Raw genomic sequence first — 14,209 nt, 5'->3', positions numbered from 1 at the left:
TCTTTTGATGCAGCCCAGGATGGGATTGGCCTTCTGGGCTGCAGCTGCACACTGCCTGCTCATGTCCAGCTTCTCCTCCACCAGCACCCCCAAGTCCCTTTCCTCAGGGCTGCTTTCCAATACCTCACCCCCTAGTTTGTATTGGTGGCGAGGATTGTTCCGGCCCAGGTGCAGAACCTTGCATTTGCTCTTGTTGAACCTCATGAGGTTCACCTGGGCCCACCTCTCCAGCCTGTCCAGGTCCTTTTGGATGACATCCCATCCCTCTGGTGTATCGACAACACCACACAGCTTGGTGTCATCCACAAACTTGCTGATGGTGCCTTTAATCTCCCTGTCTATATCATTGATAAAAATGTTAAACAGTATTGGCCCCAGCACGGACCCTTGAGGAACACCACTTGTGACTGGTTTCCATCTGGACTTTGAGCCATTGAGTACCACCCTCTTCTGTGTGTTTAACACGATTTCCAGGGCACTAATAATCCATCAAGTTTTCACTACTACCGTCATTCTAACGGCAACAATGCTCTACTGGAAGGACATTTGAAACATGCCCTGGCCCCAGACAGCCCATGTTTACCTTGGAAAGAAATCAGTGCTCCTGTACCAGCAGCTCTGCATTTTGTTCATGGGGAAAGACACTTGCGAGCGCGTTGCTTAAGGTGATATTAACTTTCTGCAAATTTACCTTGGCCACCTTAAGTAAACCAGTTCTTTGTCAACCGTCTCAGGACTGGGCGGAGCCTTTGATTGCCACCCAAACGCTCATCTGTTAAAACAGGCTGCTAATTAGCATCATCAATTAGTTGTTTAATAGGATGCTCTCACACAAGTTGGATCGGTAAATGCAAAACAACTTCATGGCAGGGATATTCCCCGAGGGGCGTTCGCAGCAAAGGTTCAAACAAGACCATTTCCATTTCAGAGGGACCTGATGGAGCTCCCTCTCATGGGCCACCAAACCCAGTGGCCAGCTGGAGGGAGAAGAATGGTGAGCAGAACAGCAGCAGATGGGTCGTGACAAGGAGAGGCAGCCACCGACAGCCAGGTCACCTCCAGGCCTGTCCAAAACGAAGCTTCTTCCCAAATTCCAGCAGATTTAGTAAGATTGCACCATCCTCCACTATGGAGAAGAATATCACACTACGGAGATGACTATCAGTCACACTACAGAGATGAGTGTCAGTCACAGAGATCTGATTTTCTCACAAAGTGCCCTGGAGTGCAGACACCACCTCAGAAGAAATAACGAAGCAATAATACAGGAATTTAAATCTTTTTGCAGCAAATTAGCAAGGTTCCCAGCCGTCCCAGTCCATACTTTATGCCACACCAAAAGAAGTTCAAGCAGCAAAAGTGAAAAACTTCCCTTCCCTCTGTTACCCTGTCACAACAGAGCACCTTCAAGCCAAAGGACTTCTTTTCCCCACCAAGTTGGCCCTAAGATGGAAGATGCACATAGTGAGTGTCCAGGAACCAGGTGAGGTTTTTTCTTATACAAGAAAAAAATACTTTTCCTATCTCCATAAAGGTGGGTTTGGGGCTTCACTCGCAGTTTGCCAGCACAACTCCAGCCACCAGGAAAAACTAGTTGCCTTTTAGACCCTATAAACTACCAAAGGTAGGAAAGGCAGAAGAGGAATGACTCTCTCTGGATCATCTTACAGAATCACAGAATCCCATGGGGTTGGCAGGGACCTCTGGAGATCATCTAGTCCAACCCCCTGCAAAAGCAGGTCCCACCCAGAGCAGGTCTCACAGGAACTTGTCCAGATGGGGTTTGAATGTCTCCAGAGAAGGAGACTCCACCACCTCCCTGGGCAGCCTGCCTGCTCATGTCCAGCTTCTCCTCCACCAGCACCCCCAAGTCCCTTTCCTCAGGGCTGCTTTCCAATACCTCACCCCCCAGTTTGTATTGGTGGCGAGGATTGTTCCGGCCCAGGTGCAGAACCTTGCATTTGCTCTTGTTGAACCTCATGAGGTTCACCTGGGCCCACCTCTCCAGCCTGTCCAGGTCCTTTTGGATGACATCCCGTCCCTCTGGTGTATCGACAACACCACACAGCTTGGTATCGTCCGCAAACTTGCTGATGGTGCCTTTAATCTCCCTGTCTATATCATTGATAAAAATGTTAAACAGTATTTTCAGCCCATTTCCAGACAAGAAGCTTCTGTCAGACGCAGACCATCCAGTTCCTCTCAGCAGCGTTCATTGACCTTCAGGACCAAATGGCTGCACGGTCATTAGTTCCCCGCCGTGTTCTCTTGGCTCCTGGGGTATCCCGGTGCCACACGTGCCACGAAGCCACAACCCAGCTCCAAGAAGCCACACAAAAGCACTATCTCTGAACGAGGCCCTTTTCTGGTTACCCTAATGCAGCCAAAACAGCCAAGTTAAACCAATTCTTCCAGTGTGAGGTTCCGATTAAAGCTTCTGGCAACATTTGCGACAGGATCTGTCTTACCAAGAATCACAGAATCACAGAATCTTAGTGGTTGGAAGGGACCTCTGAGATCATCGAGTCCAACCACAAAAAAAAAAAAAAAAAAAAAAAAAAAAAAAAAAAAAAAAAAATACAAAACACCCCACACCAAACGCCCACCAAAAACACCGCACCCACCAACTAAACCCCACACTCAACACCTCACCATAAACCAATAACCTTGGGCACTAGAGCGTGCCCTGAAGAGCCATGTCTATATGTTTCTTAAATCCCTCCAGGGATGGTGACTCCACCACCTCCCCGGACAGGCTGTTCCAGGGCCTGACCACTCTCTCAGTAAAGTAGTTCTTTCTAATATCTAATCTAAATCTCCCTTGCTGCAACTTCAGACCATTTCCTCTGGTCTTGTCGTTCGTCCTTTGGGAGAAGAGGCCAACACCTGCCTCTCTACACCCTCCTTTCAGGGAGTTGGAGAGGGCAAGGAGGTCTCCCCTCAGCCTCCTCTTCTCCAAACTCAACATGCCCAGTTCCCTCAGCCTCTCCTCATAGGACTTGTTCTCCAGACCCCTCCCCAGCTTGGTGGCTCTAAGAACAACAGCCATGAGGTGCAGTTCCTTCTTCAGGGCAGAATGAACCGAAAAATACCCACCCAGCAACTTGGTTTTTTTTGAGTCTGTCTATCCCTCCCCTGTCCCCCCCTCCTCCAAAACCAAACCTGCTAATTTCATTCATGACCGATTCTCCTTTCCCCGAGCGGAGGAATCCAGCCTGCCCAGCAAAACTTCATGGAAATCATTCAATCAGAACGTGGATATGCTTCCTTCCCAGGTACATAATCAAGTACTGGTTTACTTTGACCAGTTTTGCATTATGTATTCCTTTTCTCACACATTACACGGACATCAAACTTTAAAAAAAAACTACTGCTGAAAATACCTTGGTCTAATATTTTTCGAATAAAGCAATTTCCCAAAATGCTTAAAGCACAAAACTCCTATTACATACAACTGAAAAAGTATTCAAGAGCTTAAGAAAGCTTTGGAATAGCAAGATATAAAGAATAAACGTAGTCCCTCAATACTATTTTTTTTTTAACACACTGCTGCAACAGCTTAATCATGAAGAAATTGGAAAAAAAATGTATTAGTTTCTTTAATGTAAGAAACAATATGCATACAGGTGGCAGATCACTTTCCTTAGTGAAAATAAAGCCTTCCAGACATCACTTAACCAATACACATGATACCTGACAACCTGGGACCTTCAAGACCTTCATCAATATCGTTACAGGGTGACTGTCTATGAGGAGGTCTAAAAACAGGTTAAGGAAGGCAGCTTTTGACCTAAATTTCACCCATGGTTTGGTCTTTGGTACAACCTGGACAACTGCTACAACAACGTGCGAAGAGTTCCTTCCTCTCACCAATGGAAAAGGTCACTCATTGAATTTCATTAGAAACTTTTTAAAGAAATTCACCTTACGTATTTCACCAGCAAGAACTATAACAGCTTAAAAAACACCCAGCAAAGTATTATTAAAATGTGCAGTACGTGTGTTCTGTGTATTACAACTACACTTCCAAGTTGATCATTCCAAAGACTTTCATTAGATCATAAAAACTTAAGACCAGTTTATAATGAAATCTCTAATCAAATATGAATGAATCATCCAATATGACACAATTTCTTGAATGAAAAACAGATGGGAAAGAAGTAAATGATTGAGGGGTTTAAGTCACAAGATATTAGTTATGCCAAAGGAGCAGATATTTAATCAGAAGCACTTGCTTCAAGTTAAAGGAGACACCAGCTTAAATGAGACCTCAAATCATAGAATCATAGAATCATAGAGTTGTCCAGGCCGGAAGGGACCTCCAAAGACCATCTAGTCCGACCCCCCCGCAGTCAGCAGGGACACCCCCAACTAGACCAGGTTGCCCAGGGCCTCGTCGAGCCTCTCCTTGAATATCTCCAGGGAAGGGGCCTCAACCACCTCCCTGGGCAACCTGTTCCAGTGCTCCACCACCCTCACAGTGAAGAACCCTCTCCTCATCTCCAGTCTAAATCTGTTCCCCTCCAGCTTGAAGCCATTGCCCCTCGTCCTGTCACTGCAGGCCTTTCTAAACAGGCTCTCCCCAGCCTTCCTGTAGGCTCCCTTCAGGTACTGGAAGGCTGCTATTAGGTCTCCCCGGAGCCTCCTCTTCTCCAGGCTGAACAACCCCAGCTCCCTCAGCCTGTCCTCGTAGCAGAGGTGCTCCATCCCCCTGATCATCCTTGTGGCCCTCCTCTGGACCCTCTCCATCAGGTCCATGTCCTTCTTATATTGAGGGCTCCAGACCTGCACACAAGACTCCAGGTGAGGTCTCACCAGAGCAGAGTAAAGTGGCAGAATCCCCTCTCTGGACCTGCTGGCAACGCATCTTTTGATGCAGCCCAGGATGGGATTGGCCTTCTGGGCTGCAGCTGCCCACTGCCTGCTCATGTCCAGCTTCTCCTCCACCAGCACCCCCAAGTCCCTTTCCTCAGGGCTGCTTTCCAATACCTCACCCCCCAGTTTGTATTGGTGGTGAGGATTGTTCCAGCCCAGGTGCAGAACCTTGCATTTGCTCTTGTTGAACCTCATGAGGTTCACCTGGGCCCACCTCTCCAGCCTGTCCAGGTCCTTTTGGATGACATCCCGTCCCTCTGGTGTATCGACAAATCAAGTCATTCAAGGGGCAAATGCCAAGGCAGCACGAACCAGAAACAGAAATGAAATGGCTTTGGGATGAACGAACTGAGCAACGCAGCCGAGGCACAGAGAATGCTGACTTCACATCTGCTTGGTGGCAAGAGGAGTCAGGTGAGGATGGAGGAGGATATCCCTGTGTGTTCCTCTGAGAAGTCTGGGGAGCCCATGCTTTAGGAAAGCACAGGCACGCAGAAGGAAACCATGATGGTGACGCTGAAGTGCTCACGTTGCAATCCAGCTCTCCAAAGACCCTATTAGTTGAAGACAACATCCCATCTTTCAAGGCCTCCACACTTCACAAGTCAAAACATTGGCAGCCCTCTCACATGAACTTGCTGCATCAGTCTCACCAGGGCTTTTTTGCCTTGGAGCAGCTGGGTCACAATTTTTATTTGTATACTTAGTGAACTATGTCTCAGCCTAAACAATTTTTGGCTTTGGAGCAAGTTTTTGGAGGGAGGAAGCAGGGAACACAACAAAAAGGGAAGGGAAAGGTCTATTTAATCAACCAAAGGCAATTCTCCAGGTCGGCATCTGGAGACTGCTACAATGTCCTAGGCATCCTTGCACCAAGCCATTCACCCCGATACTCCCTCCACTGCCCAAAGACAAAACACAGCCAAATATAGCCCTGAAAACCAATATACGCTGGGGGAGAGCCTTTGGGATCTAGATAAAGGCATCTCGTGTCAGAAGAGGAATTCCTACAATCCTAGGCATGCAGGTGGCTGCTGAGCAAGGACCTCGTGGCATCTATTTCCCCTTTAGCGATAAAAGGATCATTTAAATGGTAAATTTAGGCCCAAAGCACTCTGGGGCGCTCTACAGTGCAGAGCACAGCCATAGGAAGGGAAGGAGGACCAAAGCAAAGAAACCAGAAGCAGGAACTCCTCCAGCAAACCCTCACATCCATCTAAGATGGCCTCAGGAGAAGCTGATGGAAAAGAGGAGTCGAGGACAAGGTGTGTCAGATACAGGACAAGCGTTATCTTGAGAGGGGGAGGGGCTTAAAGATAAAATAAACTCCAAAGGAAACAAAGATTTCATCTTGACTACCCCTCTGTAGGGTTGCAGATCCAGGTAAAACACCTGGAAATGGAAAGAGCCAACAAGACCCACCAGGCACCTGAAGACTGCCTCATCTGTGAGGGGCAGAGCTGTTTGTTTCACCAAGAAATGCCTCCATCCCACATCGATTTTCCATGAAATATTTCGAGCCAACAAGACCCACCAGGCACCTGAAGATTGCATCACCTGCGAGGGGCAGAGCTGTTTGTTTCACCAAGAAATGCCTCCATCCCACATCGATTTTCCATGAAATATTTCATCCTATTTTTAGAAGAGCCAGAGGCAGCGGGGACAGATCACTGAGTAACAATTGGAGGGAGCCTTCCAACTTCTGCTCCCCTTGTGCCATCTCCTCCTTCCCTCAGAAGTTTAATGTAAATACCGTTGCGCCTTCAAAGGCTCTTCCCCCACCACCATCACCCGCTTTTATATAAAAGCAAAAGCCCAAAAACAACCTTCCCTTTGGTAGGGAATCAGGGAGAAGTATATCATTTTGAAAACAAGGCTTTGTGAACAGCCAGGACTAAGCAAATTGGGTGAAATCTATAGCTGATCGGTGTGAACTAATAAACTAAACAAGGTGAAGGCAGAATAAAGAAAAATAGCAAGTTGGGACTTGCAGTAAAGCAAACTTCCCTGCCAGTTACCTTTCATCTCAGAACACAGCTCCGTATTCAAGCGCTTAAGATTTAAGTGCTGCTTTCAACTTTTAAAAGAGTAAGTCATTAATAATTCATTCCACCTCCTCCGTTTAATAACCGTTTCCCTGTGGCTAAGAGAGAAGGTGACAGGTACACATTTTTTTCGGAGACAAAACACAACAAAACAGAGTTTAGGAGCTGTGTGCTCCTGCTCTTCCCACCCCACGGAATGAGGACATCCACAGACCACGTGTCCTGGGCAGACATCAAAGTGGTCCCTGCTCCTCTCGGCGAGAGAGGGTGGTGGAACTCCTCGCAGCACACGGATGCTGAGGTTCAGACAAGAGATGGTGCCTTTCCAGGCTGGCCAAAAAAGCTCATCCCTCTTCATGCATCCCTACACACCCACACAACCCTCCAACAGGCATAAGAGTCACAGAATCACAGAATCTTCTAGGTTGGAAGGGACCTTAAAGATCATCTTGTCCAACCGTCAACCTCACTGACAAAAATAGACACCCACACAACAAACAAGGAGCATCATCACTAAACCAGACCTCCCAGCACTACATCAACCCGGCTTTTGAACACCTCCAGGGATGGGGCCTCAACCACCTCCCTGGGCAGCCCATTCCAATGGCTGAGAACCCTTTCAGGGAAAAAATTTTTCCTAATATCCAGCCTGAACCTCCCCTGGCGTAACTTGAGGCCATTTCCTCTCGTCCTGTCGCCTGTGACTTGAGAGAAGAGACCGACCCCCACCTCTCTACCCCCTCCTTTCAGGGAGTTGGAGAGAGCAAGAAGGTCTCCCCTCAGCCTCCTCTTCTCCAGGCTGAACACCCCCAGCTCACTCAGCCTCTCCTCAACAGACTTATGCTCCAGACCCCTCACCATCTTTGTCGCCCTTCTCTGGACCCGCTCCAGCACCTCGATGTCTTTTTTATGGTGAGGGGCCCAAAACTGGACAAAGACTCAAGGTGAGGCCTCACCAGTGCCCAGTACAGGGGTCATTAAATTATCCTATGATTACAACTGACAAAATGTGAGTTTGGGTGCAACACTGGTCCAGCAGTGAGATCCTGAAGCTTGAACTTCCCTGCTCCTCTGCAGGGACCTGCCCAGATTCTCTGACGTGTGGGATTCCCTCCCGTCCTGCACCAATAACCCCCAATTTCTGACCCAGCTGGGTCCAGTTCTGGGCTCCCCAGTTCCAGAAGGACAGGGAACTGCTGGAGAGGGTCCAGCAGAGGCTACAAAGATGATGAGGGGCCTGGAGCAACTCCCTTATGAGGAGAGGCTGAGGGACTTGGGTCTTTTGAGTCTGGAGAAGAGAAGGCTGAGGGGGGATCTGATCAATGCTGATAAATACTTAAAGGGAGGGTGTCAAGAGGATGGGGCTGGTCTTTTTTCAGAGGTGCCCAGGGACAGGACAAGAGGAAATGAATAGAAGAAGTTCCACCTCAACATGAGGAGGAACTTCTTTGGGGTGAGGGTGGCAGAGCCCTGGCAGAGGCTGCCCAGGGAGGTGGTGGAGTCTCCTTCTCTGGAGACATTCAAACCCCACCTGGACACGTTCCTGTGGGACCTGCTCTGGGTGGCCCTGCTTTGGCAGGGGGTTGGACAGGATGATCTCCAGAGGTCCCTTCCCACCCCATGTGATTCTGTGACTCTGACCCCATTCTTGGCACGAAGGTGAGCTTTAGCAGTACCTCTAGCTGGTAAAACATTCACAGGCTACGTTTTGTATTTCTACCTTAGGGTTGGAAATACTATTTGTTGCAGTAAATACAAGGTCAACTTGATTTCAACTCTCAAGGCTCTGAGCCGCACGAACCTGCATTTTCTCTGCTGTCTTATGCCAGAGCATCTCAACGGTGGCAAAATTAATACACTGAGCTTGCCAGAATTGCTGCAGCTTTTAAATAAGCTAACAACAGGGCAGTAAGCAAACAATAATTTAATCTGCTTAGCGTATGATTGTGACATTAAAATGATTTCTCAAGAACTCACTTTTTAATGCCAATTTGGTTTTTTTTCTGGGCGGGTTACCCCTCCGGCCCTAGCCCCTGGGACTGCGGGGAGAACAGATTAGGAGATCACAGAATCACAGAATCTTAGTGGTTGGAAGGGACCTCTGAGATCATCGAGTCCAACCACAAAAAAAAAAAAAAAAAAACAACAAAAACACCAAACAAATACAAAACACACCACACCAAACGCCCACCAAAAACACCGCACCCACCAACTAAACCCCACACTCAACACCTCACCATAAACCAATAACCTTGGGCACTAGAGCATGCCCTGAAGAGCCATGTCTATACGTTTCTTAAATCCCTCCAGGGATGGTGACTCCACCACCTCCCTGGGCAGGCTGTTCCAGGGCCTGACCACTCTCTCAGGAAAGTAGTTCTTTCTAATATCTAATCTGAATCTCCCCTGCCCCAACTTCAGACCATTTCCTCTGGTCTTGTCGTTCGTCCTTTGGGAGAAGAGGCCAACCCCCACCTCTCTACACCCTCCTTTCAGGTAGTTGTAGAGGGCAAGGAGGTCTCCCCTCAGCCTCCTCTTCTCCAAACTCAACATGCCCAGTTCCCTCAGCCTCTCCTCATAGGACTTGTTCTCCAGGCCCCTCCCCAGCTTGGTGGCTCTCCTCTGGACACGCTCCAGCACTTCAATGTCTTTCCTGTAGTGAGGGGCCCAAAACTGAACACAGCCCTCAAGGTGAGGCCTCACCAGGGCCGAGTACAGAGATGTTTAACATTAAAGGACTCGCCTTCCTGCATGTGAGCCACGCTTCTGGGGCAGGATGAAAGCATGAGCCATCCCCACGCCAACGTGCCCCAGTGCAAAGAGGTTCTTATCTGCGGAGGCGCGAGCCTGTCGGGAGCCCCAAATCCCAGCCGACCTGCTTCAAAGCCCCACTAACACCACGCTGATTTGGGGCCTTTCAGAAAAGAGCTTTTGATGCAGACATGCTATAGAAAGCGAGCGAGTATCTGGAAATGCGGTGCAGTCAGAGGGCATCCCCTCTCTTTGAAGGGATAAATTAACAAAGGTGAGGAATTTGGTTCTGTTAGAGCCACTGGACTAGCACTCCTCCCTCCCGGGGGAATTTGGTTCTGTTAGAGCCACTGGACTACCCACTCCTCCCTCCCCGAGACAGGGATTCATCTCTCATTTCAAAAGCCTGGAAAATCATGTCACAATATTAGTCCAGAGGTTCTTGCAAATTCATATATTCATCGGCATATTTTTTTTTTTGGTCAAATGAATGTGGAAGTGAGACCAGATAATTAGATCCAAGGAAGAAGAAAAAGCAGGGAACTGACATCACAGAATCATAGGATGGTTAGAGTTGGAAGGGACCTTCAAGATCATTGAGTTCCAAACCCCCTTCCCCTGGGCAGGGACACCTCCCACCAGGCCAGGTTGCTCCAAGCCCCATTTAGCCTACTGGATAGAGCTAAAAAAATGGAGCTAAATTAGTAAATTACTAATCTAATTTCGATCAGTAGCTTCTAATTTAACTACTAATCTAACCCCTCCAGGGATGGGGCAGCCACAGCTTCTCTGGGCAACCTGTTCCAGTGTCTCACCACCCTCACAGCAAAGAATGTCTTCCTAATATCCATCCAAATCTCCCCTCTTCCAATTTAAAACCATTACCCCTTGTCCTGTTTTCCTGTGTCATCCTCTGGCTGCCCCTGCAAATGCCACCCTTGCCAGTGGCAGATCCAGAAGAGCCCCAGTGTCACGCTGGAAGGGTCACCCCCAGGGCTGAGGAGCAGCACGGCAGGAACAGGAGGAGGAGATGGTCAGCGTGGCCAGCGGTGGTGGTGGCCATGGAGAGCAGGGACACAGCCACCGGTGGAAGAGCTGCTTTGGGCAGCCTCATGTAGAAGGATGCAGGCTGCTCATTAGCACTATCGGGGCAGCACCTCATTAGTCAAGCCCCTGTTGCTCTTGTAGACACTGATCAGCCACCTGAACGCTTGGAGTAACCCACTGACTCCTAACGTTTTGCAGGAGACTGCCATCAGCCCCCAAAAAACTCAGAAAACCACCCCTGCCCACTGCTCTGAGGTGCACAGTGGCCTCCCAGACATCCATGGTTTGCAGACCACAGCTGGAGAAGCACCTCAAGAAGGCATGCACCAGCCTTCCGTTGATCCCCAACAGCAACCAGAGAGAGGTCTTCACCCATGGGGCAACCAGGTTCTCCTCAACCTCTCCGTGAAACAAACACGCCCCAACACAAACCATCCATCAGCTGCCGTAAGCGATGGGATTGTCATTACTGCTTTTACCACAACTTGGGAACACATCCCTGAAAAGCCAATGGAAATGCTACGAGAAGGGGAATTTCCTTCCTAATTCAGTAATTGGACTGTCCCCAGACCTTCACGTCAGGCCATGACCAGCATCTTGGGGAAACAGCTGCTTGGCCCAGACCGTTCATCCCAATTTCCAGCTTGATTACTTCAAGTAAAGTTTTTAAGTGTAAAACGGACTAGTTTCCATTTTATTTAATTCTACTTTTACTTATGTATCGCAGATATCAAGCTGTTTTCACTTTTCTAATCCCAAAGAAATTGCTCAAAATCGTGTTGTAATTTTAAGTGTAAAACAGACTAGTTTCCATTTTATTTAATTCTACTTTTACTTACGTATCACAGATATCAAGCTGTTTTCGCTTTTCTAATCCCAAAGAAATTGCTGAAGATTGTGTTGTAACAAAATGAGCAATTATAAACTTTACAGCAGGAAAAAACTGAAACGAGTAATGGGAGGTTGTTGTGCGAGTTACCGTAAACACAGCCTTGAAAAATTCAGTGAAATTCAGTGAAAATGAGGAATTATAAACTTTACAGCAGGAAAAACTGAAACGAGTAATGGGAGGTTGCTGTGCGAGTTACCGTAAACACAGCCTTATAAAGAAAGAAAACTTATGCTACAAAGTACACCTAATGAAGATTTTATTTGATAAATCTCAATGATGGTATCGACAGTTCACAAATGATATTCTTTCAGAGGATTATCTGCACAATACCTGGAGGTCTTTGAGACCAGCCCCCCAGCTTTGCACTATGGAAAAGGCAGAGCATCTCTGAGTTCAGAAGCGTAGGGAGAAAAAGTAAAGAGGACAAGAGAGCTCTGTTGCTTTCTTAAGCAGACTGCAACTGAGTTCACTGCTAAAAAGAAGAAAAATACTGCAAAACAGAAAAAAAAAAATACTTAAAAGCAGTGTGCTAACTCGCAGGACAATTCCTTCCCCCTTCTGCTAGCAACCTGCTGCCACCCATCAGACAGTGGCCACCTCTGCGCCCACATCTCTGGGAAGCTTTGTCTCCTGCCCCCAAATCCTCCTTTGTCTCCACAGCCTTAATCATCATGAGATCTTCCACACGATATTAACTAAAATTAACCTGTGCAGTCCTTGCTCTGAAGTTCTCTGAATTTGCCAAGGAAAAGTTAAGGAAAAGCAACGTTGCACGACAGAGTCAACAATTTATCCCCTTTCCTCCCCCGGGGCCAAAGACACAGTAATATTCTAAAGCCAGAAAAAGAGGGGGGAAAAAAAAAAAAAAAAAGCATTATCAAACAGATTGTTATATTCCTGCGTGAGAGGTGGGTTGTGGGAAAGAGAGAGAAATCATTTTCCTAAAAACACACTTTGTCAATGACCAAAGTCCATCCTACTCAACCCAACTCACTTGTAAAATGTTTTCATAAAAACGCTCTAAACATTTCTATTTTGTACTTGAGCTGTCCCACGGGACAGAGCATGTTTAGGGTAATGGACATCCCTTTCTCACCTTTTTACATCAGAGAAGAAAGACCAACAAGGATCAAACTTCTCCTTCGCTTGGTTTGTGGCAGAGAGAAAACATTTTGGTTTCCTACAGGTACACCGCAGTGATTTTATCTGAGCTAGAAATGTAGTTCTGGGGATAAAGGCTCGTTTTCTGCTCAAGTTTATTCATCATGAGGGCTACAGATCTATACCTTACTCTATCCAGGACTGGATACGGTTTTAAACAGAATATCCCACGATAGGATTAAGCAATTTTCTTCCTTAAGCTGTTTTTCAACACCATTACTTCAGAACAACTTCAGGACTCAGAACAACACCCCACAAACTCCCACATAACTTGTTTTTCCAGAGCAATACTTGGTATTCCTTCTCCTTTCTTCTAGCAGAAGGTTCTGCAGCAAACTCCTAAGGGTAATAATGATCAAAACTAGATGGGACGACGGTTTTCCCAAGAGGGTAAGTCCCTCAACTTTGACAGCAACTTTTAGGAGTGATTTTAAAACCCATCAGGACACATGGGTACAGCAGGCACCACACCTGAAAGGGGCTGATGAGCCACTTCCAGCATCATTGACGATATTTACTTGCCTTTACAAACGTGCCCAAACATCTTTTTGCCAAGCACCCTGCTTCCAGCTTTTAATTACCATTCTGCAAATCAGAATAGAAGATAGGTATTTCCAGCCCATCTCTATGCACTCTGGGGCTGATAAGATTTCTCCCAAAACTTTGCACGAACTGAAATAAGTGTAGGGTCTTGAGTGAAAAATAAGGGGGTGACCACAGACCCCCATCCAGACAAAACAGCCCCCCAGGGGTGGCTAGCTGTTCATTTTGACCACAGGCAGAGAGCTGAGCCATTGAAAATACTCAAATTGGAGTCCCAAAAAGTAAGAATTCCCTAAGTCCTGTATGAGTCCGTAACAACTTTAAAAAAAAAAAAAAAGTCTCCTTTCATCTGGGGAAAATAAAAGCACACTGAACTCTACCATCAGGTTGAAAATAAAAGCACACTGAACTCTACCATCACGTTACCCAAGTTATTAACTCAGCCTTCGTCCTGAAATATCTCAAAAGGAAACATTAAAACATAATAAGCAACGACAAAATCAGTTCCAGAAAAAAAAAAAAAAACCAAAACCAAAAAAGAGTAAAATACAAACCCATCACACCCACAATACTGGCCATTGATCTACTGACAGAAGACTGTGTCTCCTCTTGTGCAGAGCTACAAAACTCAATCCAGTACATGAATACAAAATAGGGAGTAAAAATCTTTAAGTTGACCTGTTTTACCACAGCAGTCTTGAAATAAGAATCTCTCTCAGGGTTAGGAAAAAACATAACCTCCCTTACGTGATGGACAAGTTTTGGAGCACATGGAGGGAAGAGAGATTTCTCAGAATCCAAAGCCAAACACTTGTAGGAGGATCTCTTTCTTTTTTTTTTTCCACCAACACTCTACCTCCTTAAAAGTTTCCTTCCCAAATATGCATTGAAGTCC

General features: G+C 46.9%; 1 protein-coding gene across 1 annotated transcript in view; it reads right to left on the bottom strand.

Annotated features, from left to right (window-relative positions):
• The window catches only part of HDAC4 (histone deacetylase 4), a 283,789-nt gene that overhangs the window by 209,659 nt on the left and 59,921 nt on the right, over positions 1 to 14,209 (bottom strand). The gene's annotated exons all lie outside the window — the stretch shown is intronic.

The sequence above is a fragment of the Calidris pugnax genome, unplaced genomic scaffold (assembly GCF_001431845.1).
Source record: "Calidris pugnax isolate Ruff unplaced genomic scaffold, ASM143184v1 scaffold75, whole genome shotgun sequence".
In the NCBI taxonomy this organism is placed as follows: domain Eukaryota; kingdom Metazoa; phylum Chordata; class Aves; order Charadriiformes; family Scolopacidae; genus Calidris; species Calidris pugnax.
The sequence above is the reverse complement of the archived record's forward strand: the minus strand, read 5'-3'. Positions and strand labels throughout refer to the sequence as shown.